This window comes from Rana temporaria, chromosome 3 (genome assembly GCF_905171775.1).
Source record: "Rana temporaria chromosome 3, aRanTem1.1, whole genome shotgun sequence".
Classification (NCBI taxonomy): Eukaryota; Metazoa; Chordata; class Amphibia; order Anura; family Ranidae; genus Rana; species Rana temporaria.
Window position 1 is genome coordinate 38,203,720 of NC_053491.1, and position 26,413 is coordinate 38,230,132.

The 26,413-nt window shown below is 43.1% G+C and overlaps 1 protein-coding gene across 1 annotated transcript in view; it reads right to left on the bottom strand.

Annotated features, from left to right (window-relative positions):
- Positions 1-14,524, bottom strand: part of RLBP1 (retinaldehyde binding protein 1) — a 78,336-nt gene extending 63,812 nt beyond the window's left edge. The window contains exon 1 of the mRNA XM_040342408.1: positions 14,256-14,524. The gene's annotated coding sequence lies outside the window, so the exon portion shown is untranslated. The remainder of the gene's footprint in view (positions 1-14,255) is intronic.
- Between the last annotated feature and the right edge of the window lie 11,889 nt (positions 14,525-26,413).

Genomic DNA, 26,413 nt, shown 5'->3' on the forward strand with positions numbered 1-26,413 from the left:
AAAAAAAGGCAAAATAAGGATTTGAGCGACTTTGACAAGGTCCAAATTTTAATGGCTAGACGACTAGGTTAGAGCAACTCCAAAACTTCAGCTCTTGTGGGAGGTTCCCATCCTACAGTGGTCCAAGGAAGGAAAACTTGCAAACCGGCGACAGGGTCCTGGGCAGCCAAGACTCATGGATGCACATGGAGAACAAGGGCTGACTTTTGTATTCTGATCCAATAGAAGAGCTGCTGGAGCTCAAATTGCTGAATAGTGAATGCTGGTTCTCATAGTAAGGTGTAAGAACATATGTTGCATCATAGTTTGTTGCGTATGTGGCTGTTTAGCTGCAGACCAGTCAGGGTGCCCGTGCTGAACCGTGTCCACAGCCAGAAGCACCAACAATGGGCACGTGAGCAGGAGCGGACTGACAACTCATGGGGCCCCCGGGCATTAGGAGATTATGGGACCCCCGGGCAATAGGAGATTATGGGGCCCACAGGTAATAGATTATGGGGCCACACAGTATACACACACAGTATACATACACACAGAATACACATACACACACTGAAAAGGTACTGGAGAGGTGGGGCAGCTATAATCTTGGGATTTTTTTTGAAAACCCATATTTTTTACATACTGTCCCTGGTTTTACTGAGGCTGGTAACCCTGATGGGGCCCCCTAGTGACATGCCCAAGTGCCAAAATGGTCAGTCCGCCCCTGCACGTGAGCATTATAACTGGAATATGGAGCAATGGCAGAAGGTGTCCTGGTTTGATAAAGGTGGCCTTGATCTGATGAAGGTGGCCAGGTCTGATGAACACACAGTGCATTGTAGCTTGTTGCTTATGTGGTTGCATAGCCGCAGAATGTGCAGAGTGCCCATACTGACCTATGTCCACTGCTAAAAGTGCCTACGGTGGGCACATGAGCATCAGAACTGGACCGTGGAGCAATGGAAGAAGGTCTGATGAATTCAAGAATGGTTTGAGGAACAAAAAAATTAGATTGAGGTGTTGACTTGACCTCCAAATTCTCCAAATCTCAATACAATTGAGCATCTATGGGATGTGCTGGAAATACAAGTCCAATCCATGAAGGCCCCACCTCAATACTTACAGGATTTAAAGGATCTGCTACTGTTTGGTGCCAGATACCACCACACACCTTCAGAGGTCTGGTGGAGTCCATGCCTTGACAGGTTATGGTGGGTGGTCATAATGTTATGGCTGATTGGTGTAGGCTGTGGCCCAGATTCACAAAGGACTTACGACAGCGTATCTCCACGTATGACGTCGTAAGTCCGAAAGTGCGACGTCGTATCTACGCGCCTGATTCTTAGAATCATTTGCGCTTGAATTCGGTCAAGATACGAGCAGCGTAAGTCTCTAACGCTGTCGTATCCTGGGGTGCATATTTACGCTGGCCGCTAGGGGCGCTTCCGTATATTTCCGCTTCCAATATGCAAATGAGCTAGATACGCCGATTCACGAACGTACTTGCGCCTGGCGTATTTAAATACGCTGTTTCCGTAAGGCAAAGGACCGGCGTAACTTTACCCCTCGGGAACAGCGTCGTAGTAAGTCCTACGTGAATGGTGATGGGCGAAGGATACGTTCACGTCGACTAAGCATTGAGCCGGCGTAACTTTGGGAGAAAATTCGACGTGATACTGAGCATGCGCGCGCATGCGCCGTTCGTTAGGCGCGTCATTTACGTGGGGTCACGATTCATTTCCATACAACACGCCCCCTACCAGCCTACTTTGAATTAGGCGGGCTTACGCCGGCCCATTTACGATACGCCGCCTTAGGGCGCAAGTTCTTTGTGAATACGGTACTCGCCTCTCTAAGTTACGGCGGCATAGCGTATATAGGATACGCTACGCCCGCACAAAGATACGCCCTCCTACGTGAATCCGGCCCTGTATATCTAATTTGTGTCATGTCTATGACTGTTGTGTTATGTTATAAGGCCCCATGTACACGAGACGCTGGTCACATTTAATGTTATCCTATGTGTCCATGCACACATTCAAGTTTTTTTGCATTTTAAACCAGTTGGGTTTAGGCTCGTTTTTTCAGACGCAAAATTTTGGGTTCAGACGCAAACGTTTTTGCGTTTCAAAGCTTTGGGAGGGTCTACAATGTCTTTGTTATGAACGCTGATAGCCGCAAACGCGGTAAAACGCTGCTAAACGTGGCAAAACGCCGCGAAATTCGCGGCAAAAACAGGCGTCAACTGGCAACTTTTTAATGCTTCTCTTTTCTTTGAACAAGTTTTCATAACCAACTCTGATGTCCTTCATAGCTTGCCATAATACATCCTACACAGCCGGAGGGGAGTTTTTGATGTTTTCACTGAAGGCTGTTTGTAGGTTTTAACAGGTTACAGGTTAAGCCCTAAAAATGTTCTTTACTGTTTGTATAATCCTGTGTTATTCGGAAATGCCAACGTATTTTGCAGAAAGTACCAAGCATTGTTCAATACATGAATACAAATGACATTTTGGCACTTTTTAAACTGTTCGTGCCCACTTGCTAAAATTACAGAGAGTACAAAATGTTCAAATAACCTTGAAAATAAAGAATACCAATTCTGTTAAAAGGAAATATTGGAAAGCAAACAAGTATATTGTGAAAAAAATAAAAAATACTGTAAATAAATAAAAAGTATATTGTAAAAAAAAGTATATTAAAAAAAATCCTTAAAGGGAAATTGATTGTGTTTATCAATGACGGCAACCCCCAATGAAGAGAATAGAGAATAATAAATATAATAAATGCATATTTATAATGCAATTCAAATTTTCCCAGAATATGTGCTGTTGGGATTGCTGATCATCATTACAAGTCTGCTATAGACGACGTGTTTTTCAGTTTTATAACAGAATATCTTTAAAGCGCTTTTAAACCCAAAAACAGATGCATCAGAATTGTAATTTTGTACACATATCCCGTATTGAGGTCATATTACTGTATGGAATTTACATTCCATGTAAAGAAAAAACGATATTTTGATGGAGTCTATAAATCACATTTATTTGGATGACTGCAAACCCAAAACCAAAAATGAAATATAAATAGCTGGATTCACGTAGGGCGGCGTATTTTTGAGCCGGCGTAGCGTATCGTATTTACGCTACGCTGCCGTAAGTCAGAGAGGCAAGTGCTGTATTCACAAAGCACTTGCCTCCTAAGTTACGGCGGCGTAGCGTAAATGGGCCGGCGTAAGCGCGCCTAATTCAAATTGTGAAGAGGTGGGCGTGTTTTATGTAAATAAACCATGACCCGACGCGATTGACGTCCGTGTACATATCCCAGTGTGCATTGCTCCAAAGTACGCCGCAAGGACTTATTGGTTTCGACGTGAACGCAAATTACGTCCAGTCCCATTCACGGACGACTTACTCAAACAACGTAAAATTTTCAAAATTCGACGCGGGAACGACGTCCATACTTAACATTGGCTAGGCCAGCTATTTGTTGGACTAACTGTACGCCTGAAAATGCCTTATGTAAATGGCGTATCTTTACTGCGACGGGCAAGCGTACGTTCGTGAATAGGCGTATCTCGCTGATTTACGCATTCTAGGCGTAAATCAGCGTTCACGCCCCTAGCGGCCGGCGGAACTAGACAGCTAAGATACGACGGCGCAGGCCGTCGTATGTTAGCTACATTTAAGTGTATCTCAATTTGAGAATACACTTAAATGTACGACGGCTTAGATTCAGAGTTACGACGGCGTATCTACTGATACGCCGGCTTAACTCTTTGTGAATCTAGCTAATAGTGTCGCTTACCAATCCAATTGTGGTGGCTGCATTTTTTTTTCTTTTTAGTAATTTTCATCTGATGATCCAGCCAGTAAATAAATTTTCAACTTCTCTTAAAGGGGTTGTAAAGGTTTGTTTTTTATTTTCTAAATAGGTTCCTTTAAGCTAGTGCATTGTTGGCTCACTTACCTTTTCCTTTGATTTCCCTTCTAAATGTTTTTTTTCTTTGTCTGAATTTCTCACTTCCTGTTCCTCCTTAGTAAGCTCCCATCATCCGAGCCGTTCTGGCTGGGGGTTAGTCAGCGTGCTCGCACCCTCCCTTGGGACTACATCCCATGTTCACAGCGTCTCCCTTCAAGGTTGTAGTCCCAAGGGGGGGGGGGGGGCGAGCACGCTGACTAACCCCCAGCCAGAACAGCTTGGATGATGGGGACAAGCTTACTGAGGAGGAACAGGAAGTGACAATCGAAGTAAAAGGTAAGTGAACCAACAACGCACTAGCTTAAAGGAACCTATTTAGAAAATAAAAAATAAACCTTTACAACCCCTTTAACAGACCAAACTGTCCAGCAAAAGTGGAAGTTAGGGGGTTGAGACCGCCACTTACCAATGACAGGGGTCCTTGCAATAGACGGCTTTTATTTAGTTACCGTTTGTTAAACTTTATACCAAAAGAAAAAAAAAACTTTTGCTGTAACTTCTTAAGCACTTCAACCCTAGAAGAATTTACCCCCTTCCTGACCAGAGCACTTTTTGCGATTCGGCACTGCGTCGCTTTAACTGACAATTGCACCCAAACAAAATTTACGTCCTTTTTTTCCCACAAATAGAGCTTTCTTTTGGTGGTATTTGAACACCTCTGCAGTTTTTATTTTTTGCTCTATAAACAAAAAAGAACAACAAATTTGATAAAAAAAAGCAATATTTTTTACTTTTTTCTATAATAAATATCCCCTAAAAATATATAAAAAACATTTTTTTTCCTCAGTTTAGGCCGATATGTATTCTTCTACATATTTTTGATAAAAAATCGCAATAAGCGTATATTGATTGGTTGATTGGTTTGCGCAAAAGTTATAGCGTCTACACAATAAGAGATAGATCTATGGCATTTTTTTAAAAATGTGTTTTTTTACTAGTAATGGTGGCGATCTGCGATTTTTATCGTGACTGCGACATTATGGTGGACACATCAGAGATTTTTGATGCTATTTTGGGACCATTCTCATTTATACAGCGATCAGTGCTATAAAAATGCACGGATTACTGTATAAATGACACTGGCAGGGAAGGGGTTAACAACTAGGGGGCTAGGAAGGGATTAGGTGTGTCCTAGGGAGTGATTCTAACTGTGTGGGGGCTGGGCTACAAGTGACACGACAGTGATCACCGCTCCCGATGACAGGGAGCAGTAGATCACTGTCCTATCACTAGGCAGAACAGGGAAATGCCTTGTTTACACAGGTATCTCCCTGTTCTGCAGATCCGTGACACGATCGCGGGCACCAGGCGGACATCGAGTCCATGTGACCCGCGGTCACACTCACGGAGTTCGCGGCCGCGATTTAAAGGGGAGGTACAGGTACGTCCATATGCGCATCCGCGCCATTCTGCTTACGTAAATAGTCGTGCAGGGGTCGGCAAGCGGTTAAAAAATGTTAACTGGTGAATGGCTTGAATTTGTTAGTCAAGTCCATCTAAATCTGCTAGTAGATCTAAAGCTAGCCATAAATTTCCTGAAAATCGACTGCTTCAGCAGGGACCGGACAAATTTTGATCCATATATGGGCATTGTGCTTGTACAGAAGTCAATCTAAAAATCGACTTCTGTACAACCACCCTGTTGGATTGTCCCCACTTAATCAGTGCTGCAGGCTATAGCCTACAATGCTGATCAGTGTATTCTGACAGTGGGGAAGTCTCCCAACTGCCAACATACTATAGCTAAGTGTGGAGGATTCCCATCCACCTCGAGTGTGTGGATGGGGGAATGGGTTCAGTCTTTTTTTTTTTTTTCATTCAAACCAATGGTTGAATGAAAAAAATAAAAAAAGACTCCTCTTTTGGCTGCCTAACACTCCCCTCTCCTCAGACTGACAATGCAGCTCTCCAAAGGCGTCTCCATTACTCCTGCATTCAGAGTGGTGCCACCCTAAGGCCTCGTACACACAGGCCAGAATCTCGTCAGGAAAAAAACGTTGGTTTTCCTGACGAGATTCTTGGCAAGAATCTCTTGCCGCCCGAGTGTACACCCTGACCTTTTCAAAAGAACCGCGGTTCTCTTGAAAGGCAAGAATGCGGTGACGTCATTGCTTACGACGAGCATGCGCTCGTTGCATTCGATGCCGTCGCCGCCATCTTGCATCACCCTACCTATGCTGTGGAAGCTACCGCGCACGCATTAAAAGTCATTTCGAGCATGCGTCGGTTTCCACGGCGACAGGCAAGTATACACACTCTCAGGTTTCTCGTCGGGAAACAGGCCGACAAGAATCTTGACGAGAAAATAGAGAGCAGGATCTCCATTTTTCTCGTCGAGATTCTGGCCAGATTTCCAGACGAGGAACCTGTCATGACCCGGGTTGTATTTGAACCGGGATCTTCCTGGTCCCTTAAACCATAGCCTTACCTGTTGTGCTACAGAAGAGATCTAGACCATGGGAATGTCCTTACTGTGTTCAACACTACATCATACTCACTAGCTCCACCTGCTGCCAGCTGTGGACAATTCTCAATCTGGACAGCCTTTAAATAGGAAGTGAGGTCATCACTCAGTGCCCGTTTATTTGGATTTCTTCCCTGGGTGTTTTGACTTCAGTGATCTTCCTTGTATTGAACTCCTGCCTGATATCCCGACTATTCTACCGCCTGCTGATTTTGTACCTTGCCGCCAGATCGTGAATGACCTTAGCCTGACTCTTCTCCGGATTTTGATTGTGAACTATTTGCCTGACGACGCTTTGCCTGGATCTCAAGCACACTACTTCCACTTCGGACACTACCTTTTACAGGTACCTTACATAATAAACGGGCCACAATGGCAGTGGACCCTGCTGAGATTGTTAAGGCAATTACACGTCAGGGACAATTGATCGGAGCTCATGAACAGCATCTTTCCTCCCTAGACGCCAAGTTAGATGAACTTTGCACCATGCTCAAATCTTGTTTGCCTGGTTCCTCTGCAACGGTTCAGACTCTGGATCCTACTCCTGCTACGATCCAACCCGCCTCTTCTGTACCACCAAAACTTCCCTTGCCTGACAAGTTTGGTGGTGATACTGAGGACTGCAGAGGCTTTTTAAATGTTTGCCGTTTGCATATCCGCAACAACCCTGCGACTTTTAGCACTTTGTCTGCCAAAGTGACTTTTGTTATTTCCTTGTTAAAGGGGAAGGCCCTGGCCTGGGTCTCTCCTTATTTGGAACGCAACGATCCTGTACTCCAAGATGCTGAAAAATTTCTGGCCTCTCTCCAGATTGTATTTGACAAGCCAGGTAGAGCTTCTGCAGCTGAGTACTCCATCTTGGACATACATCAAGACACCAGATCTGTGGCACAGTATGCTATTGAGTTCCGTACCCTTGCTGCTAATTGAAACTTGAAACTAATTGGGACTCAAGGGCATTACGTGCAGCCTTCCGAAAAGGTCTTACGGATCGCATCAAGGACAAATTAGTCTATAAGGATCTCCCAGAAGACCTTGGGAAATTCATAGAGCTGTGTGTTCGTCTGGATGTCCGGTACCATGAAAGGTGCCAAGAGAGACTTAGAACCCGCAAGTTTCCTAGGCCAGTTTACCGTTTGGCCCCTAACTTCCAAGCACCACCTCAGCCAGAACCTGAAACCTCTGTTGAACCCCAGACACCTGTGGAACCCATGGAGGTGAGCCGTCTCCACCTAACTGAGTCAGAGAAACAAAGGAGGCGTTCATTGGGCCTATGCCTGTACTGCGGACTTAAAGGACATTTAGTATCTGTCTGCCCCTCCCGTCCAGTAAAAGGCAGGGTCTAACCAGTGTTGGAGGAGCTGGCTTAGACCTTACAGGTAGATCCTCCAAGACCAAGATTACTGTTCCGGCTACTATCCATTTATCTTCTAAGCTTGTTTTCTGTGAGGCTTTTGTGGATTCCGGAGCTGCGGGTATATTCTTGGACTACACTTTTGCAAGAAAGAACAACATCCCGTTTATTCCTAAGTCTAGACCCCTGAACATTACCACCCTGAATGGACAGCCCTTGGGAGATGGCATTGTGAAATTCGAGACTACGACAATCACCCTGCAGGTAGGCCTCCTCCACAAAGAGGAAGTTGTCTTGTCTCTTATTGATTCTCCGCTTCTGCCTATCATCCTTGGTTACCCATGGTTGCAACTTCACAATCCTTCTTTTGATTGGGAAAATGGAGAACTAACCTCCTGGGGATCGTCCTGTCGCCTTCGCTGTTTGTCTCAACCCCAAAGACTTTCTGCTTGCATGTTGGCTCCTGTGACTATCCCACCTACCTTGCCTCGTGAATACCATGACTTTGCAGACGTATTTTGCAAACAAAAGGCAGAGGTGTTACCTCCACATCGTCCTTTTGACTGTACAATTAAATTGATTCCCGGAGCACCTCTTCCCAAAGGAAAGACCTACCCCCTGTCTCTGCCCGAACAAAACTCTATGGAGGAATACATAAGAGACAACTTGGAAAGAGGTTTTATCAGACCCTCTTCTTCTCCAGTAGGAGCAGGTTTCTTCTTCGTTGAAAAGAAAGATGGGGGCCTTCGACCATGCATAGACTATCGGGGGTTAAATCAAATCACCGTAAAGGACTCCTACCCTTTGCCACTCATTCTTGAACTATTTGATGTACTTAAGGGGGCTGTTATATTCTCCAAGCTAGACCTACGAGGGGCTTATAACCTGATTCGAATTAATGAGGGGGACGAGTGGAAGACAGCATTCAACACTCGTAATGGACACTTTGAATATTTGGTCATGCCATTTGGCTTGTGTAACGCACCTGCTGTCTTTCAACGTTTCATGAATGAAATTTTTCATGATTTCAGCAACCGTTTTGTGATCATCTACTTGGACGACATTTTAATCTTTTCCAAGACTCTTCTAGAGCACATCTCGCATGTGAAACAGGTATTACAACGGCTTAGAGAAAAACATCTTTATGCAAAAATCGAGAAATGCAGTTTCCATCAAAGCTGTATTCCTTTCCTTGGGTACATCATAAGTGCTGACGGTTTCCAAATGGACCCTCAAAAACTTTCCGCTGTCTTGCAATGGCCCCAACCGACCACTTTAAGAGGACTCCAAAGCTTTTTAGGGTTTGCAAATTACTACAGACGCTTCATTAAGAGTTTTGCCTCCATTGCGGCACCCCTTACTGCCATGACTAAGAATGGTACAAATTGCAAGGTGTGGTCTTCAGAAGCAAAATCAGCTTTCCAGCGATTAAAGGACATGTTCAGTAAAGCTCCAATTCTTCAGCATCCAAATCCTGACCTCCAGTACATTGTTGAGGTTGATGCCTCTGAGGTTGGAGCAGGTGCCGTACTCTCCCAGAGACAGCCAAAGTCTGGTAGAATCCATCCAGTAGCTTTTTTCTCTAGAAAGTTTTCTCCGGCAGAGATGAATTATGATGTTGGGAATCGAGAACTACTGGCCATCAAATTGGCATTGTCTGAATGGCGACATCTTCTGGAAGGGGCTCCCAAACCTTTTACTATCCTCACTGACCATAAAAACCTACTGTATCTTCAGACTGCTAGACGTCTGAACTCACGTCAGGCTCGATGGGCTCTGTTTTTCTCCCGTTTTAATTTTGTCCTTTCTTACGTTCCAGGGCATAGAAACAAAAAAGCCGATGCTCTTTCCAGACAGTTCGCTTCCTCTGAAGAAGATCAACCAGCCGAGCAGTATATAATCCCACCTCACAAAATTGTCGCACAGATCTCTACGGCCCTTTCCCAACAGCTACAAGAAACCCAGAATCATGTTCCCCAGGGCTTGAAGATACCTCCAGGTCGCCTGTACGTAGCCCCTAGTCTCAGAAAACCTATACTCCTCTGGGCACATGATGGCGTGTTATCCGGTCATCCTGGTGTCACCATCACTCTTAAGACTCTGCAGCGTCATGTCTGGTGGCCTCGTATGAAAAAGGATGTTACTGACTATGTGGCTGCCTGCCCAACTTGTGCTGCTAATAAAGTACCCCGCACATTACCTGCTGGACTGTTGCATCCACTTCCGGCACCTCGCCAGCCTTGGACCCATTTGACCATGGACTTCATTGTAGACTTACCCAAGTCCGAGGGCATGACTGCTATATGGGTCACAGTGGATCGCTTTTCCAAAATGTCTCATTTTGTGCCGATTCCGGGATTACCTACAGCGAAAGCACTGTCCACTCTTTTCCTTTCCCATATTGTAAGACATCATGGCATACCTACCAATGTCATCTCAGACCGCGGATCCCAGTTTGTTTCCCGATTCTGGAGAGCGTTCTGCAAGAAACTGGGAGTAACGCTCTCACTCTCTACCTCACATCACCCTCAAACTGATGGTCAAACCGAACGCATGAACCAGACCCTAGAAACCTACCTTCGACATTATGTCAATGCCTTACACTCCAACTGGTCTGAGTATTTGCCTTTAGCTGAGTTCGCCCTAAATTCCCGTTGGCACAGTGCTCTTCATACCACACCATTCTACGCAGCCCTAGGCTATCACCCTCAGACTTTTTCCCTACTTCAGCCTTCTTCTGGTGTACCAGCAGCAGATCAGCAGGTGAAAAATATTCTGCTACATTGGAAGAAGATTTGTTCATTACTACGGAAGTCAGCAGGCAAGTACAGACTTTTTTCCAACAGACGAAGACGCCATATACCTCCATATGTGGTGGGGGACAGAGTTTGGCTATCAACCAAGTATGTGAGACTGAAACAACCTTCTACCAAATTGGGCCCTCGATTCATTGGTCCTTACAGGATCATTGCTCGAGTTGGACCAGTTTCCTATCGCTTAAGATTACCTTCTTCTCCGGATACATCCCGTGTTCCACGTTTCACTCCTCAAAAAAGCTATTTTCAACCGCTACTCCAGATCACAACAGCTACCTCCTCCTGTTCTTGTTGATGGACAAAATGAGTTTGAAGTCTCCAAGATTCTTGATTCCAGAAGACAGGGCCGTGGCCTTCGGTATCTGGTTCATTGGAAGGGGTATCCTGTCACAGACCGCTCCTGGGTTCCAGCCAAAGATCTGCATGCCCCTTCTCTTATACGAGACTTCCATACCTCGTTTCCCACTAAGCCCCGCTAGGCCCCCGGAGGGGTCCATTGGGGAGGGGGCCCTGTCATGACCCGGGTTGTATTCGAACCGGGATCTTCCTGGTCTCTTAAACCATAGCCTTACCTGTTGTGCTACAGAAGAGATCTAGACCATGGGAATGTCCTTACTGTGTTCAACACTACATCATACTCACTAGCTCCACCTGCTGCCAGCTGTGGACAATTCTCAATCTGGACAGCCTTTAAATAGGAAGTGAGGTCATCACTCAGTGCCCGTTTATTTGGATTTCTTCCCTGGGTGTTTTGACTTCAGTGATCTTCCTTGTATTGAACTCCTGCCTGATATCCCGACTATTCTACAGCCTGCTGATTTTGTACCTTGCCGCCAGATCGTGAATGACCTTAGCCTGCCTGACTCTTCTCCGGATTTTGATTGTGAACTATTTGCCTGACGACGCTTTGCCTGGATCTCAAGCACACTACTTCCACTTCGGACACTACCTTTTACAGGTACCTTACAGAACCTGAAAGCCTCGTACACATGCTCGGATTACTCGGCTAGAAAGCTCTGCCAGCAGTTTTCTTGCTGGTTCTTGCCGAGTAAACCGAGCGTGTGTACGAGGCTTAAGAAAGGAAGTGTGTTACTGGCTAGGTGGAAATAAAGGAATAAAATGCCTAAAAAAGAAAGCCACCACATTTAAGGATTGGCATACTATAACTTATTACAGTTTTTAGGCTGGCCATTCAGTCTACAAAGAGACTTGCACCAGATTCACTTGGTGAATGTAGTGAGATTTTATTTAGTAAATATTTCTTATTTTTATTATTTAAACAGTATTTTTGCTTGCAAATGATTGGATGATGAAAGGCCGCAGAATTTCACCTTATTCACTGAGCTCTGGTGCAAATTACCTGGCAAAGTGTAACAAAGCTTGTGAAAATCTTGTTTGCCTTTTGAAAATCAACCCCCTACACTTCTTATCATATGTATGTATGTATTGCAGATAAACCAACAGAACTTGTATGTAGAGTATTATATGAGCTGGTCCTAAAGGAAGTGCCAATGTCCGTGAAATTAATTGAACAAAGGGTTTTGATATACATGTCATCCATTATTTTGTATATTTTATGTAACGTACTATTACTTTTTAAGGACAGACTGATTAAAAAAAAGAATTTGAAAGTTTTTTGGTTACAATCTGTCTCTTGAGTATATCTAAAGTCCTAATTTTTTGCTTCATAAATGGCATTTTAAATCTCAACTATGATTCCTCCAGAGGTTGCTAGGGGTTCCTTGATCAATGTACAGTATATTTCACTTAGTAAAGTAAGCACTTTTTAGCTATCTGAGAGGGTAGCATTCTTCTCACTGACAACCAATGTAAGAACCATTTTTCCCAATGACCACCAATGTAAGAACCATTTATCCCACTGACAAGAACCATTTTTTCCAATGACGACCATTGTTAAAAAAAAATTGCCACTGACCACCAATGTAAGGGGCATTCTTCCCACTGACCACCAATGTAAGAAACATTCTTCCCACTGAAAACAAAATGTAAGGAGCATTCTTCCCACTGAACACTGATGTAAGAGGCATTCTTTCCACTGACCACCAATGTAAGAAGCATTCTTCCCACTGAACAGCGATGTAAGGGGTATTCTTCCCACTGACCACCAATGTAAGGAGTATTCTTTCCACTGAAAACCAATGTAAGGGACATTCTTCCCACTGACCACCAATGTAAGGGACATTCTTCCCACTGACCACCAATGTAAGAAGCATTCTTCCCACTGAACACCAATTTTAAGGAGCATTCTTCCCACTGACCACAATATAAAGGGCATTCTTCCCAATGAGCACCAATATAAGGAGCAAGCTTCCCCCTGAGAACCAATATAAGGAGCATTCTTTCCACTTGGCACCAATATAAAGATCATTCTTTCCACAGAGCTCCAATATAAGGATCATTCTTTCCTCTGAACACCAATTTAAAGGGCATTCTTCCAGCGAGCACCAATATAAGGAGCATTCTTTCCACTTAGCACCAATATAAAGGGCATTCTTCCTAAGGAGCTCCAATATAAGGTGCATTCTTCCCACTGACCACCAATGTAAGGAACATTTTTACCACTGACCACCAATGTAAGGGTCATTCTTTCCACTGAGCACCAGTGTAAGGAGCATTTTTCCCATTGAACACCAATGTAAGAAACATTCTTCCCACTGACCACCAATGTAAGGAGCATTCTTCCCACTGACCACCAATGTAAGGAACATTCTTCCCACTGAGCACCAATGTAAGGAGCATTCTTCCCACTAAACACCAATGTAAGGAGCATTCTTCCCACTGACCACCAATGTAAGGAACATTCTTCCCACTGAGCACCAATGTAAGTAGCATTATTCCCACTGACCATCAATGTAAGGTACATTCTTCCCACTGAGCACCAATGTAAGGAGCATTCTTCCCACTGACCACCAATGTAAGGGGCATTAATCCCACTGACCACCAATATAAAAAATATTCTTCCCATTGACCGCTAACATAAGGGACATGCTTCCTACTGACCATCAAGCTAATGTATTCTGAGCTGTAGATGTAGCAATTATTGTCAGGGGTTCTCTGAGACTGGAAGGTTATTTTAAGGGTTTCTCCATGTTAACAAGGTCTGGGAAAGATTGCTACACAGCCCATAACATGGTACTTTTGGATAAGGTTATTTAGAAAAATACAAGAATTCCACTTTCTTTATTTTCAGAATAGGAAACTGTAGAGTGAAAGATAGAGGGATAAATAAAATAGTTATTAAAAAAGTTCTGGAGGGAGACGAGAAATTTCTATTATTAAAAAAAAACAGCTTTGGATCAAACCCAGTAAAGGTAACATTGCTGTTAAATACTCAGATTTAATTAGGAATGAAAAGTGTATTAATACAAAATATAAAAGCAGTATTGTCAGACCCAAAGAGAACACAAACTGTCTACTCGATCTAAAGGAACATATGGTAGTGTGTATAACTTTGGTAGATAAAAATACTGTATCTTCAAACTGAAAAGCGTTTGTTTCCTGTGCTGCCATATATCATTATTAGATAACAAGGACATAGAAACATGATAACCAAATGGCAAAACAAAACCACACACACCAGACTTAGGGAAGTCTCACAGAATGACTTTCTAAAGCAATTAAGTTTGATCAAACTTACCGGTGAACAATGTCAATAAAATCGTCAAAGATAGTCAGTGTTGGGTTAGGATAAACTTGAAAAAAGCAGATAAATCGAGGAAATTAGCAGAGATGGATGAGCTGTAGCCTAGATGTGTCCACGGGATGCCAGCCCAAAGCTTCTATAGTCATCGGGTTCGGATTAGGCGTCACAAGGCATTACTCAGTCAGGCTTATTAATTAAATCAGCACAAAACATTCAGGAGATGCCATTAGATGCTACAGAAAAGGAGGAGAGAAGTGGCTGGTTGAGTGGAGCTTGGAACAATAAGTCTTCAGCTGACCCCCGATTCTGGAAATACTTTTATATCCCATTAAAAATGAAGCTTTGCCAGTATGTCTGCTACAGAGAGAGTAGAGTTGTCTGTAAACCTATGGGGCCTCTTTTTATTGCATTATTTAAAAATCATGTTTGGGCCATTACATATAATTTAGAATTTTTGTTTATATCCAAAAAGCACCATACACACTATGGGCCAGATTCAGTTAGGAGATACGACGGCGTATCTCCAGATACGCCGTCGTATCTCTGAGTGTGAGGCGTCATATCTTGGCTCCTGATTCAAAGAATCAGATACGCCAGAATTTGTCTAAAATACGACCAGCGTAAGTCTCCTACGCCGTCCTATCTTAACTGCATATTTACGCTGGCCGCTAGGGGTGTGTACGCTAATTTACGCCTAGAATATGTAAATCAGCTAGATACGCCTATTCACGAACGTACGCCCGGCCGTCGCAGTACAGATACGCCGTTTATGTAAGGCTTTTTCCGGCTTAAAGTTACCCCTGCTATATGAGGCGCAGCCAATGTTAAGTATGGACGTCAGGCCAGCGTCGAATTTTCCGCCGGTTACGTCGTTTGCGTAAGTCGTTCGCGAATAGGGCTGGGCCTAATTAAGTTCACGTCGAAAGCATTGGCTTTTTGCGGGTTAATTTGGAGCATGCGCACTGGAATACTTTCACGGACGGCGCATGCGCCGTTCGTAAAAAGCGTAATTTACGCGGGGTCACGATGATTTTGCATAAAACACGCCCACATCTTACAGATTTGAATTAGGCGGGCTTACGCCGGCCAATTTATGCTACACCGCCGCAACTTACGGAGCAAGTGCTTTGTGAATAATACACTTTCCTGTCAAAGTTGCGGAGGGGTAGCGTAAATAGGATACGCTATGCCCGCACAGAGTTACGTGCTCCCTACCTGAATCTGGCCCTATCAGTTTTCCTGCAGGTTTTTCTCTTCAGGTTTACCAAAACCATCTAATATGAGGTCAAACCTTAATGCCGCGTACAGACAGTCATTTTTTGTGATGAAATAAAATGACATTTTTAAAAATGTCATTTAACCACTTCCAGACCGCTGTACGACTATATACGGCCTAACTTTAAAGATACATATCTCGGTAACGGCAGCAGCTGCTGCCACAACCGAGGTATCTATCTTTACTGTCAGCGGTTCTGGTAACGATAACGGCGGTCTCCGCGGCGGATGCGCCGCGAGATCGCCGTTATCGGTGGCGGGAGAGGGGCCCCCCCTCCCGCCGCTCTCCCGCGCCCTCCGCCGCTTACCGGAGCCGTCGGTAGCGGTGGAGGAGATCGCGACAGTTCGGGAGCTGAGCGGGGACGAGACTGAAGGAAAAATCTCCTTCGCCCGTCCCCATAGCTCGGCTGGGCGGAAGTGACGTCAAAACGTCAGTCCCGCCCAGCCTCTTAAAGAAACATTTTTTTTTTTTGTCATTTGAAAAAATGACATTTTCCAATTTTTTTTTTTTTTTTCTCATTTTAGTCTAAATATAAGATCTGAGGTCTTTTTGACCCCAGATCTCATATTTAAGAGGACCTGTCATGCTTTTTTCTATTACAAGGGATGTTTACATTCCTTGTAATAGGAATAAAAGTGATCATTTTTTTTTTTTTTTCCAGTGTAAAAAATAATAAAATAAATAAAAATAAATAAGAAAAAAAAAAAATATTTTTTTTAAAGCGCCCCGTCCCGACGAGCTCGTGCGCAGAAGCGAACGCATACGTGAGTAGCGCCCGCATATGAAAACTGTGTTCAAACGACACAAGTGAGGTATCGCCGCGATCGTTAGAGCGAGAGCAATAATTATAGCCCTAGGCCTACTCTGTAACTCAAAAAATGCAACCTATAGAATTTTTTAAACGTCGCCTATCGAGATTTTTAAGGGTAAAAGTTTGACGCCATGCCACGAGCGGGCGCAATTTGTAAGCGTGACATGTTGGGTACCATTTTACTTGGCGTAACATTATCTTTCACAATATATAAAAAAATTGGGCCAAATTTATTGCTGTCTTATTTTTTAATTCAAAAAAGTGATTTTTTTCCAAAAAAAGTGCGCTTGTAGGACCGCTGCGCAAATATGGTGTGACAAAAAGTATTGCAATGATCGCCATTTTATTCTCTAGGGTATTAGAAAAAAAAAATATATAATGTTTGTGGGTTTTAAGTAATTTTCTAGCAAAAAAAAATGTTTTAGTCTTGTAAACGCCAAATCTGAAAAACACCCAAAGTAGAGAAGTGGTTAAAATGATCGTGTGTGGGCAAAATGTCATTTTATGTCTTCTGAAAAATGACAAAAAAAAAATTCGAACATGCTCGAATTTTTTATGTCATTTTTTAAAATGTCATTTTTTGTGTCATAAAAAATGATCGTGTGTGGGCAAAAATGACGTTTTAAACCCGTACATGCCCAGAAGCAAGTTTTGAGATGGGAGGTAAAACTACCATTCATAATGGAGTGAGCACATTCATTACGCCGTAACAGACAAAAAAGCACGAAACGTCTTTTACTAACAAGTAACCAGCTAAAAGCAGCCTCAAGGCGAATAGAACTTCCCCTTTAGAGTGCAGTCACTTTGTTCATCATTTTTCAAAACGATGGTGTGTAGGCAACATCGTTTTTGAAAATGAAGTTTCAAAAATGTCGTTCTTTTTTCATCACTTCAAACTTCATTTTTTTTCCATCGCAAAAAATGACCGTCTGTATGCGGCATAAGAGTTTCAATTCATATCCAATCAGGCAGGTCCTTGCACTACATGGTTTTGGTAAACCTGAATAGACAAAACCTGCAGGAAAAATGATAGTGTGTATGGGGCTTTAGAGGTAATAGGGAGTATTTATTAAGGTGGAAATAGCCGGTTTAACCAAACTTCTCCTTCACCTAGTCTTCTATAACAAAGAGAGGGTTTTTTTGGGGACTTTGTATGAAGCAAGAGCCAGTTAGGTCCTTTCCTCCATCCCTATCATTTGTAAAAAGAGGTGAGAAGTGGGACTTTATATGAATCACACAGGAGCAAACAAATGAGTTGAATATATAGAAAAATAAATGTATTTGTTCATAATGTATATAATTTCATGCACATGATTTAATTTGAATAATCTTTATATTCCATTCAAAATTGATATTACATAATGATTGACAGACCAGTAAAAATTCAAATACCATATTTATTGGCGTATAACACGCACAGGGATATAACACGCACCCTAACTTTAAGAGGGAAGTTTCAGGAAAAAAACTTACCACAGCCCCCTGCATATAACATGCAGGCACAGTTTACCCTCTGTTTTCAGGCTAAAAAAAGTCTTATATGCCAATAAATACAGTATTTCCAAACACATGGGGTAGTTGATACATATATACAAACATACACACATAGCATTTAATACCTATGCAGCCAGTTGACCTAATTCGATTTCTATTGATAGAGATGAAGAAAGATCGAATGTGTTAGAAAAACGTCCATAAAAAATAAATAAAAATAATCAATTGATATAAACATATATTAAATCATAAAGGAATCCCTTCGGCCCATACTTAATACTGGATACGGTAGTTATTTGCTCAGCGTGTTTCGCTGCCTTATATCCACTCATCAGGAGCAGAACCGTTATAGGAGCAGAACCGTAGTAGTTATATAAACATCTGCGTATTGGTGGTGCGGCATTGAGGATCGCAAACCAGCCAAAGACATAATTTCCAGGAGCTGAGGAGGCGTGCAGGGTGACAACAACTAACACAAACAACATCCAAAGTGTATGAAGCGATTGTGGAGTATGCTCAAAATGGTGACCCCAAAAAAGGGACCTCTGTTACTAAGTGAATGGAAATCTGGGAGCGATGGTGCAATGATGCCTAATCTACCAAGGTGAGAAAGAAAATTACTAGTCTTATTCTGTTTTAGCTTTAGGTATTTGTATATCTTATCAGTAATAAGTGGCAAATAAGACTTCGAAAAGCTTTGGTTAAGGAAAAATCCCAGGCATGGTATATTTGTACATAGTTACATTGGTCCAGCTTGGTAACTGGATATACCTTACTGGATGAGATGGGGAGCATTCTGAACAATATTCATATCGCACACGTTCCTGGTAGATATGGCTCATAAAATGGTGGGTGCTGCAGCGATTACCAGTTGGGTCCTGGAAACAGCAAACAAGTGTTCATATTCGCCAGCACTCCATGGATCGTCAATTTTCATCCAAAAGTTTTAATGAAAGGCCACAGGGCGAATTTGTGCTGCACAGGCTGATTAGGGTGTGCTTGGGCACATCTGGCACACCCTGTGCACCCGCCTATGCAACCTGTGAACTCTTAATGTTAATAAAAGGAAGTGTCTACCTAGGTCAAATTCCAGAGAGCTCCCCACACATTTCCAGAAGTGTGTGCTGCATTACTTCCTTTCTCTCCACTGGCCATATGACCAATCAAAATAAACAACACAAAGCAGGGTTTGAATCTGATTGGTGACAGTGAGAGATAAAAGTACTGACACTTTTGATACATTAACATGGAGCCTAAAATGGGTGTGTTTGGGAGCACCGCATTGCAAAAAGGTAAGAAAAAGGGGTTCCCAGATGAACAGATACTGAAAGGAACAGTGTAGGGTGGAAGGGTGCGCTACAGTAATGCCTGGGTGAAAAACCAAAGCTTTAAGAGGGTAGACTATGGGGGTTATTTACAAAATGCAAATCCACTTTGCACTACAAGTGCAAACTTCAAATGCAAAAATGAAAATATCATCAGCAAATAAGCAAATTTTATGTTGATGTCTAGCTAATTCAAGGCCTTTAATAGACGGGTCAGAGCGAATTGATTAAGCAAGAGGTTCAATGAGGAGGTAAAATAAAATTAGAGAAAGTGGGCAACCTTGAAGAGTTCCTCTATAGATATTGAATGAATTGGATTTGTATCCTGCATATTTTACATAGGCCTTAGGATTGTTATACAACGATGAGATCCCACTAAGGAAATGGGAACCAAGGGGCAGATTCACGTAGCTTGGGCGCAGCGTAATGTAACCCGTTTACGTTACACCGCCTCAAGTTTTCCGATTTAGAGCCCGATCCACAAAGCACTTACCTGGAAATTTGTGGCGTTGTATCGTAAACATGTCCGGCGCAAGGCGGCCCAATTCAAATGGGGCGGGTACCATTTAAATTAGGCGCGCTCCCGCGCGGGACGTACTGCGCATGCTCCCGTCGCAAATTTATCCGACGTGCTTTGCGCGAAATTACGACGCACCGACGTTTTGTGAATCGCGATGTGATCAAATGACTTACGCCGGGAAAAAAAAAAATTAAAAAGCGACGCGGGAAAGACGGGCATACTTTAACATGGTGGAGTACTTTTCCACCATATTAAAGGTGCCCTATCTTTGCGACAGAAATCTAACACTTGCGAAGACGTAACGACGGGAAAAATCTTCGTGGATCGCCGTAACTCCTAATTTGCATACCCGACGCTGGTTTACGACGCAAACTCCCCCCAGCGGCGGCCGCGGTATTGCATCCTAAGATCCGACAGTGTAAGTCCATTACACCTGTCGGATCTTCTGGCTATCTATGCGTAACTGATTCTATGAATCAGTCGCATAGATACTCTGAGAGATATGACGGAGTATCTGAGATACTCCGTCGTATCCCCTTTGTGAATCTGACCCCAAATCCCCAACGTTGTAGGACATAATGAAGGTAGGGCCACGGGACCATGTCAAATGCTTATTTGACATCTAAGGATAAGAGGCAAAGAGGTATTCGTCTTTTTTTGGCAGCATGTATCAGTAATGTTGCCCTACGTATATTATCTCCTGATTGACACCTTGGGATAAAGCCTACTTGATCTCTATGTATTAAAGATTCTATTATATTGTTTAAACGTGTCGCTAAGACTTTCGCTAAGAGTTTAATATCTAAATTAAGTAGGGAAATAGGTCTATAGTTGGAACAAGATGATTCATCTGAGTTTGGTTTGGGAATCATTGAAATAATTGCTGTTAGAGTTTCAGATTGAAAAGAATGTCCAGTAAGAAGAGAATTGAGGGCTTTGGTCAATAATGGGGTTAGGGTATGAGCAAACTTCTTATAATGCATGGCTGAAAAACCATCCGGGCCTGGGCGTTTATTTAGTTTAGGGATTTAATAGCCATATTAATTTCACTAGTGGTTATGGGATTTTCAAGGCTATCTCGGTGGGCCAAGGGGATAGATGGGAATGTGATATGTGAGAAGAACGAAGCTTGATCCAGGGGTTCCTCTTTTTTATATAAAAAAGCAAGATGTTTTTGAAAAGTGTGAAGAATTTTCACAGTATCTTGTGACAGTTTCAGACGTATTGGTTTGGAGTAGACTTTTTAAGGGCTCAAACTAGGAGTGTAGTAAGTTTATTGGTTTTAAGGTAAAATGAATGCCTAGATTTACATTAAAAAAAATCAGCAGAGTTTGAGAGGAAAAGATCAAGATCAAGACGTGCTTTATCTAATAATGATTTTGTATTGGGACTATTTTGGGCTCTATTTTCGAAATCTTCTAAACATGCATTTAGTGTAAGGTTTTCCTCCTTTAAATTCTCTAATTCGTGTAATTGAGATTGTACGTCTGTTTCGACTTCATGAACTCTATTTTCTAGGTCTGATGTGCGTTGACATAATTCACACATTTCTTTAGATAAAGTGCTTGTGATATGGTCAGATTGCTGTTTAAGTGCTTTTTGAAGCATCTTTTCATATTGTTTTAATACATTAGGATGTATGGAGTCTGCTTTCATATCCCGTTTAGAGTTATTCTAATTATAGCCAGTCTCCTCATAAGTTGCCTGTAACTGCTGTTTCTGTCTAGCAGCTCGTGAGGCGAAGGGGGCGGCACTATTTTTGTCACAGCTCTGGGCTGAGTGTCTTTAGTATTCTTATTACTAGTCTTCAGGTGCGCACCCCCGAGTACCATATTTAGTTCCCTGTACCTCTATGACGTTAATGAGTCAGGTTCTGTCATGAACCGAGCCGTGTGGGCGTTTTATGAGGCTGTGGAATCCCGCAAGTTACGGAGCTTCAGCGGGACATGTCCGCCTCCGCCGGCTTCGCGCATGTGCCCCCAGAGCAGCTGTTCTCAACCTTTTCACCTAAAAAAAATCCTTGAACTAAGTTTCAGGTCTCAGGCAACTCCTGCTCAGATTGGTGCTTTGGGGGTGCCATTGGGAAAATGCTCTTTACATTGGTAGTGGTCAGTGAAAAGAATGCTCCCCTGAGGCCCCGTACACACGACCGAGTTTCTCGGCAGAATTCAGCCAGAAACTCGATCGGAGCCGTATTCTGCCGAGAAACCCGGTCGTGTGTACACTTTTGGCCGAGGAAACCGACGAGGATCTCGTCGGGCCAAATAGAGAACATGTTCTCTATTTCCTCGTTAGTCAATGAGGAAACTTGGCTCGCCGAGATCCTCGGAGGCTTCACAAGGAACTCGACGAGCAAAACGTTGTGTTTTGCCCGTCGAGTTTCTCGGACGTGTGCACGGGGCCTAACAGTGGTGGTCAGGTCAGTCATGTCACTGACTCTACCAAGTGACGTTGGACCTGGAACTATGAAGGCACCATCAAATGAGAGGTCAGTTAGCCACAGCTTAAAGAACCCCTAGCCACCTTTGGAGGAACCCTAGGGTTCCACGAAACCCTGGTGAAGAGAATAGCTGTGTTAGAGCAATGTTAAAACCCATGTCAGTTTATTTTTTGCTGTCTATGTCCTGGACACACAATGGGAAAAATAATTCCAAAGTGAGAGGAATTTCCCTCTTAGACAGCTGTCACTGGAACAGGTGTTTCCATTGGAAGATTCCCCATCGCCCGCTGTTCTCTAACACTTTTTGGATTTCCCATATTTTTGGTATCCCAGTGACAGCCAGTATGTACAAGGTGTGTCTACAAAGTTTGGTGAGTGGTCCGATATCTCAACGGCAACATGAGCCATGTGCATGCACATGGCTATCCAGAGACACATCCTAAAAGACGGATCCTAAAAGAATTGAGCTCTGGGGGCCAAATCCTCAAAAGAGATACGACGGAGTAACTGCTGTTACTCTGTCGTATCCCTGGTCCTAACTATGGAACTGATCCACAGAATTAGTTTCCCATAGTTAGGACGAAGATCCGACATGTGTAATTGAATTACACTGTCGGATCTTAGGATGCAGTATCGCATCTGCCGCTGGGGGCATTTTGCGTCGAAATGCCGCCTCGGGTATGCAAATTAGGACTTACAGAGATCCACGAAGCTTTTCAGCTACGTTTTTTCTCCGTAAGTTTTATTTTGCAAACGCAAAATTAGGGCTGCTTTTACAAGGTGTAAACTGTTTACACCTTGTAAAAACAGACCTTTCTTGCTAGCGACGCGATTTTTTTTTAATTTTAAATTTTTTTTTTTGGCGCCGTATCTTTTTTTTTTTCCGACGCAACTTTATTGTCCCGTCGCGATCCACAAAGCCCGGCGTAATGTAATTTCGCGCTATGCACGTCGGGAAAATTACGTCACGAGCATGCGCAGTACGGCCGGCGCGGGAGCGCTCCTCATTTAAATGGGAATCGCCCCCTGGAGAAGAGGAATGCCTTGCGCCGGCCGGATTTAAGTTACACTGCTCAAAATTTCTAGGTAAGTGCTTTGTGGATCGGCACCTAACGTGGAAATTTTTCGGCGGTGTAACTTAAATCCAAAAAGTTACGTTGCGACGCTTCTTTGTGGATTACCCCCTGTAATTTCAAAGCCACTGTATCTAATATTTAGGAACTCATTAATGACAGGAAGAGTACCACTGGATTGGCGTAGAGCCAATGTGGTGCCCATATATAAAAAGGAGAACAAAGGGCCTAATCCTCAAAAAACTGGCGCAACGTAACTTTTTCCATTTAAGTTACACCGCCGCAAAATCTCTAACTAAGTGCCCGATCCACAAAGCACTTACCTAGAAATTTTGAGCGGTGTAACTTAAATCCGGCCGGCGCAAGGCGTTCCTCTTCTCCAGGGGGCGATTACCATTTAAATGAGGCGCGCTCCCGCGCCGGCCGTACTGTGCATGCTCGTGACGTCATTTTCCCGACGTGCATAGCGCGAAATTACGTTACGTCGGGCTTTGTGGATTGTGACGGGACAATAAAGTTCCGTCGGGTAAAAAAAAAGATACGGCGGCAAAAAAAAAATTTGAAATTTTAAAAAAATCGCGTCGCGAGCAAGAAAGGTCTGTTTTTACAAGGTGTAAACAGTTTACACCTTGTAAAAGCAGCCCTAATTTTGCGTTTGCAAAATAAAACTTACGGAGAAAAAACGAAGCTGAAAAGCTTTGTGGATCTCCGTAAGTCCTAATTTGCATACCCGAGGCGGCATTTCGACGCAAAATGCCCCCAGCGGCGGATGCGGTACTGTATCCTAAGATCCAACAGTGTAATTCAATTACACATGTCGGATCTTCGTCCTAACTATGGGAAACTGATTCTGTGGATCAGTTCCATAGTTAGGACCAGGGATACGACGGAGTAACAGCAGTTACTCCATCGTATCTCTTTTGAGGATTTGGCCCAAAGTCTTTGCCAAGTAACTATAGACCTGTTTAACTTTAACTGGAACGTTTAATAAAAGACCACATGGATGAGTTCTTGCTGGAGAAAAACTATTTAAGCAGCAGACGGCATGGATTCATGAAAGACAGAAGTTGTCAGACAAACCTGATTTCCTTTTATGAAGAGGTAAGTAAAACCCTGGACAGAGGAGTGGCTGTGGACGTGATATATTTGGATTTTGCAAAAGCGTTCAATACAGTTCCGCACACACGGCTCATGTGTAAGGTAAGGTCTACAGGATTGGATATATCAGTTTGTAAATGGATAGAAAACTGGCTGAAAGACAGAATTCAGAGAGTCGTGGTTAATGATTCTTACTCTGAATGGTCCAAGGTTATCAGTGGTGTACCCCAAGGTTCAGTGCTGGGACCCTTATTTTTTAATATCTTTATAAATGATATTGGGTCTGAGATCAAAAGTAACATTTCTGTCTTTGCAGATGACACCAAGCTATGAAGTGGAATAACGTCCTTACAGGATGTCTCCAATTTACAAGCCGACCTCAATGCTCTGTCTGATTGGGCGACTATGTGGCAGATTGTTGATAAATGTAAAGTTATGCACTTGGGGGCTAAGAATATGCATGCATCATACATACTAGGGGGAGTACAACTGGGGGGATCTGTAGTGGAGAAGGATCTGGAGGTTTTGGTAGATCATAAGCTCAATAATGGCATGCAATGCCAAGCTGCGGTTTCCAAAGCGAGCAAAGTCCTTTCTTGTATTAAGAGAGGTATGGACTCCAGAGACAGAGATATAATTTTGCACCTGTACAAATCATTAGTAAGACCTCATCTGAAATATGCAGTTCAGTAAGGGCAACCAAACTGATAAGAGGAATGGAGGAGCTCAGCTATGAGAAAAGATTAGATGAACTGAATTTATTCACTCTTGAGAAGAGGAGAATAAGGGGGGATATGATCAACATGTACAACTATATAAGGGGTCCATATAGTGAACTTGGTGTTGAGTTATTCACTTTACGGTCAACACAGAGGACAAGGGGGCACTCTTTACGTCTAGAGGAAAAGAGATTTCATCTCCAAATCTGGAAAGGTTTCTTCACAGTAAGAGCTGTGAAAATGTGGAACAGACTCCCTCCAGACGTGGTTCTGGCCAGCTCAGTAGATTTCTTTAAGAAAGGCCTGGATTATTTCCTAAATGTACAGAATATAACTGGGTACTAACATTTATAGGTAAAGTTGATCCAGGGTAAATCCGATTGCCTCTCGGGGCATCAGGAAGGAATTTTTTTCCCCTTCTGTAGCAAATTGGATCATGCTCTGCTGGGTTTTTTTGCCTTCCTCTGGATCAACTGTGGGTATGGAGTTGGGTGTATGGGATTGTATTGTGTTTTTTATTTTGTTTGTTTATTTATTTTTTTATGGTTGAACTGGATGGACTTGTGTCTTTTTTCAACCTGACTAACTATGTAACTATGTAAGATCAAGAAGCGCCACCTAGCGTGGAGTACCTGTGACCTTCAGGGTAAATCCGCTGCGGGCAGTCAAACATAGTCAGTGTGACAGGTCAAGCCTGCCTTGCATACAACGATCGTGAAAAAATGCTCGAGCAAAGCACAGTGACATACAACACGTACAACGGCACTATAAAGGGGAAGTTCCATTCGAATGGCGCCACCCTTTGGGCTGATTATGCAAATTTCCCGTCTCATAACTTGCTTCTGAGCATGAGCGTTTTTTCCCCTGTCCTTAAAGCCTACACACGACCGTTTTTCACGATGAGAAAAACGGCGACGTGAAAAACGACGAGAAAAAATAGAGAAGGTCCTAAATTTTTAATGCCCATTTTTCTCGTCATGAAAAGTGGTCGTGTGTACGCGGCACAAGAGTTCTGAGTTGCTGACAATTTCCAGAAGCTTTATGAACGTTGCCAAAAGTATGTTAAAAGGGATGGCGATTATTTTGAAGACAAATAAAGGTAATTTGTCTCTTCTGTTTTGTTTGTTTCCTGATTCCATTCACCAAACATTTTAGACACACCTTGTATACAGCCTGCAATAAAAACCCAAAAGGGGTTCTAATTCTTACCTCTATCCAGAGTAAAAAAAAAAAAAGTTTTGGCAATACATATACTTCAACGGGTAAGGAAACTTTCCTACTAAGACCCAAATACCTTTTTGCATCCACTCCCTAACTAAGTCTAACCTTTCTCTTAGATTGTAAGCTCTAACAAGCCGGGCCCTCTAGTTCCTCCTGTATCGTAATATAACTGTAC